We start from the raw sequence: 4,744 nt of genomic DNA, 5'->3' as shown, positions 1-4,744 counted from the left end.
TCTCTGTCCGTCTGCAGAGGGGTAGAGGCTGCGGTGAGGTGCTGGGGGCAGGGGCCTGGCTTCCAGGGGGTGGGGGTCCCCACTCGTGTTGCTTTTGGCCCTTTGCTCATGGCTCAATAAAAAGCAGAGTTCTGTTCTAACTTGGAGCACGTCTAAGTGATGGCCCAAGCCTGGCAGGCCTCTGGTTTTCTCTGGCAGGGAAGGACCTTTTCACAGCTTTCTGCCCGGGGAGGGCCTCTGTCTTTGGAGGAAAAAGACTTCCTGCTCATACCTGCTGTGGCTGGTTAACAATGAGACACCAGGAGAGGGCGCCCGAGGACCGGTCAGAGCTCTCATCCTGGGGTCCCTCCTGCCACTCAGCCCCCAGCCCCAGCCTTTCTGTCCCCTGTCCCTCGGACCCAAACCCGCAACTCCCAGAGCCCTGACGAGCGAGCGAGCGGGCCGGATGATTGGCTCCTGGGGCAACGGCCTTTAACAAGCCAAGTCGTCTTTGCAATCATGTCTCCCCCCTGGACGCCTGTGTTCTTGACCTGGTAAGTGGGAATTAAAAAGAAGAATGAAAAGAACCACCACCCCGTCTTGCCAACCTCATGGAACATGAGGCTGTGTGAAGCTCCAAGCAGCTGAGGCTGGAAGGCCTGGCTTAGAAAACGCAGGGTACTATGCAGGTACAGGCTGGTGGCTATTTTTTCTTTTCCCCAAGAAATACAATGCCAGCCTGGGGAGAGACAGCCAGTTAAGGGAAATATATAACCCTTTACAAGGGCAGATAATGAAAGATATTTCCGTCAAGGTGAATTTTCTTTAGCAATAACAAAAAGTCAAGAGCTCAGTATTAGCAGTTAACCAAAAACTGTCACCCAACTTTTTTTCCTCTGCCGTATTACAGAAACACACAGTTTACGGAAAAAGAGAATAGGGAGAATGTTTACTTGTGAAATAAACGGAAGACGGCAAATTACTGAAATACTGCATCAAGCCTACCATTAGCAGCCACTGTATTCTTTGATTTCTCCAGTTTGGAATTATGGCGTTTTCACACAGCCACTGCCAAGCGCGGGAACGTCCGTGACTCCAGGGGCCTAGTCCTGACTCAGTTCTGACCCTGTCTCTGGTTCAGAGGTGGCCTCCAGCTCTGAGGACACGGGTCCTCTTTGGTGTCACCGTGACTTTCACCTTGAGCGCAGTGATGCGTTACTTCGCAGCTCCCTGGTCCTGCAACATCAGCGAGTGGCCGCGACTTCAGAGTTTGAAACAAGAATTAAAATCCGCATCCAGGAAGTGGTAACTGAGGAAGGGACCGTCCTGCGGGGTTTCTTTAACACGTCCAGCCCTCATTCCCCGCGACCCTTGCGAGCAGACTTCACTCTCCTCAACTGTCCTTTTGTGTCCTTCCATTGCGAGCGTCCGATGGTCTAGTGTCCTGCCCCCAGAAGAGGCAAGAGCAGCCATCAGCTGGGCCCTGGCCTGTGAACCTTCCAGCCTGCAACCCCCACCCCGCCCCCCGCCCCACCAGACTCCCCCCTTCCCTCCTGTAACAGTAGACGATGGGTCCCTTGGAGGCTCACTCCGCTGGTGCCCTGGCCGCGCCCTGCGTCTTGATGTCTCCTTCTCTCTCGGATCAAAATGCTCCAGTCTTTCCCATCCCCTCAACTGCCCACCTTCTGCTCTCATTCCCAGTCGGGGGTGTCCACACATCCTCCTGCCCTCTCTCACCTTTCCTGATCCTCGGTTCACTCCGGGGAGATTCCTGACACTGAACCTGCTCTTTAGGCACTGTCTTTGCAGGGGTCACCAACGGCCTCCATGTTGTTAAACCCATCCGGCCCAACTGAACACCCATCCGACTTGCCCTCTGAGTCCCTAACAGGCCAGTTTCCATCTTGATCCTTCTTGAGTCCCTCCCTCTGGTGAACGTCAGGGACCCCTTTCTACTGGTAGCCTTTCTTCCTTCTGTTTCCTTTGCAGGATTTTCCGCACTCCCCCATCTGACTGCTTTAAACGCTGGAGGTCTTCAAGGCTCTGTGTTGCATCCTTGTTTTCCTTTGAATCTTTTTAGTCTAGAAAATTTCAAACATAGACGAAAATCGAGAGAACAGGGTAATGAACCCTTGGGTACGCACCGCCCATCTTCAACAATTGCCAATTTAAGACGTAAATATTCATAATATTCATCCTTGCCCTGGTTTACTCGTAGGTAAACCCCATGCTACACATTATTTTACATGTAAACATTTTGGTATGTTTGTCTAAAAGATAAGGACTCTCCAAACATAGGCTTGATATCGCTAACGCACTTCATGTTTATTTAACAATAACTAGTTAGGTTGTTGGGTTCTCTCTCCTTCGGAATCTCATTTACATCCATGGTCTTAAGCAACCTGCATAGGCCACTGACTCCCAGGCTTAAATCTTCAATCCAGACCTTTCTTTCAGCTCCAAAACCCTATTTCTAATTCTCTATTTGACATTTCCACAGGCCGGGCTTGGAGGCACCTCAGGTTTAACGTGTCCCGAGTAGAGTTCATAATTTTCACCCTAACTCTGTTCCTCCTCTGAGCAACGCTGTCTTGGTATACAGCCTTGGTCTCCAACCAGGCGCCCACACCAGGAGCCTAGGCGTTGTCCTTCACACCTCCTTCACCCTCACCCCCTCATCCAACCCATCACCAGGTCCTGTGAATTCTTCCAGCAAAATATACTGACAATCCATTCACTTCTCTCCGCATAGCCGTGCGCCGAGCCCCCACCGCCCGCCCCCACCTGCAGGGCACAAACCTCTTCGTGGCTTTGCCTCTTTCACTTGTGCCCTCTGCTGAGTCTCCGTTACTCACACAGCAAGTGCATGCTGGGTAGGAGAATGTCAGAATAACTAACAGTCCGGCCAGTTAGTAAATGATCACTGCCCTGAGCCACTCCCCACCTCAGGGCTCCACCCCCATCCCAGCCACCAACCTCCTTCCATGGCCAAGCAAGGGACCTCAGTGACCTTGCTGCGATCGGAGGCTATGTGCTCAAATACTTAAAAACTTCACATGGTATTAGGATGACATAAGACTTCAGGTACCTTCTCTAGTGAGATTCAAGGGAAAATCCAGGAACTTCCGTGCCTCTACCCTCCAACAGCCAGAATTATATATTGACAGTATGTACATAGCCCTATCTTGGAGGGGAGAGGTGGTAGTGATGGGAGGGGAGGGGAGAGGAACTTTTGGGGTGCTGGTGACTTTCTACCCTAGATCTGGGTGGTGATTACACCAAGGCATTCACTTTATGAAAATTCATTGGTCTGAGCACTTACAACTGTATACTTTTCTACCGGTCTGTTCAATTTCAATAGAGTTCACTTAAAAAATAGCACCCAGAATTTCCCTGTGGTTGCTGCTCAAGAGGGGAGCAGTCTCTTGATCTTACTGTTTCTCTTGTTCACATTTTCTCCAGAAGGTTCCTGCACTGTCATGGGCTCCCGTGCCATCACTGAGGAGCTTTGTCTGTCTTCCCACCCCATGGGTCACCACCAGGGGTGCTGAGCTGATGATCGGTGAATGATGGGGTGGAACACAGGCCTCTTGTCTCTTACGTTTGCCCTTCAGCCTCCACAAGATCAACAACTCCAGGCTATTCAAGCAATGGGCAGTATCTTTCTCAGGGGCTAGGAGAGTTTCTGGAGTTACTGAGAGCCAGGCCAAAGATTTAAGTTCAGGTCCTTCTGCACTGCCCCTTGAACCTCACCAGGAGAGTTACCTAAAGATTCAGGCCATTAAAATCAAACCATGAAAAGATTCTTGATCTCACAGCTAGTAAGTGGAAATTCACATTCAAATCCCAGGGAGTCACCGTTTCATACCCATTAGCTTGGTAAAAATTCCGAAGTCTGATAATACTAAGTGTAGGCAAGGATGCGGTGAGTTCAAACGTTTACAAGCAGGAGTATAAATTGGAGAGCACTTTCAAGAGAAGTTTGGCAATACCCAAAAGAGCCAAAGATGCCCCTGCCTCCCTGACCCAGGCATCTCCACTTGTAGGTCTATACCACGGGGGAGCATGGGAGCCTTATCACTAGGAGAATCTTCTTTTTTTTTTAACGCTTATTTTATTTTTGAGAGACAGAGAGAGCACCAGCAGAGGAGGGGCCGACACACACACACACACACACAGAATCCGAAGCAGGCTTCAGGCTCCGAGCTGCCAGCACAGAGCCCAACGTGGGGCTCGAACTCGTGACCCGTGAGATCCTGACCTGAGCCGAAGTCACATGCTTAACCAACTGAGCCACTCAGGTGCCCCTGTTGTCCCATTTCTTAGAAGTAAAAATCTGAGGTAAATATGGTGTATTGGTAACTTTGATAAAGCCAGATAGCAGAAGGGGTTTTATGGTCTATCCTTGTCTGGATGTTTGATGTTTTCCAGTAAAATCAAGTAATGGAAAAAGTTACTTAGACCTCTCCAAGGACGGAGGGCGGGGGGGAGGGCATGAAGGATTCGTCCCTCTCCAAATGCCTCACCTGACCTAGGTTTGGTCTTTGCTCCCCAGGACCTCCCCCTCTTCTTCAAGGAGCTTAGTTGGAAAACTCTAAAGCACAAAGTGGAAATTTCCACACGTCTCCCAGGCTGAGCCTGTCAGTGGAGTCCTTTCCTCAGCCCCACATCCCACCCTGAGCCCTTTGGCGCCCCCCAATGCAAGCAGCCGCGGTGTTTGGGAGCCAGACTGTCTGGGTCTGAATGTGGGCTCCCCCAGCTACCT

At 50.7% G+C, this 4,744-nt stretch overlaps 1 long non-coding RNA gene across 1 annotated transcript; it reads right to left on the bottom strand.

Moving 5' to 3' along the window:
* Nucleotides 1–909: 909 nt before the first annotated feature.
* LOC122203495 lies at nt 910–2,830 on the bottom strand. Its single transcript, XR_006195208.1, has 3 exons — nt 2,779–2,830; nt 1,717–2,060; nt 910–1,423 (listed from the first exon to the last, which is right to left on the bottom strand). It is a non-coding gene; the product is annotated as an uncharacterized LOC122203495 (long non-coding RNA).
* Between the last annotated feature and the right edge of the window lie 1,914 nt (nt 2,831–4,744).

Source organism: Panthera leo, chromosome D3 (assembly GCF_018350215.1).
Source record: "Panthera leo isolate Ple1 chromosome D3, P.leo_Ple1_pat1.1, whole genome shotgun sequence".
Classification (NCBI taxonomy): Eukaryota; Metazoa; Chordata; class Mammalia; order Carnivora; family Felidae; genus Panthera; species Panthera leo.
The sequence above is the reverse complement of the archived record's forward strand: the minus strand, read 5'-3'. Positions and strand labels throughout refer to the sequence as shown.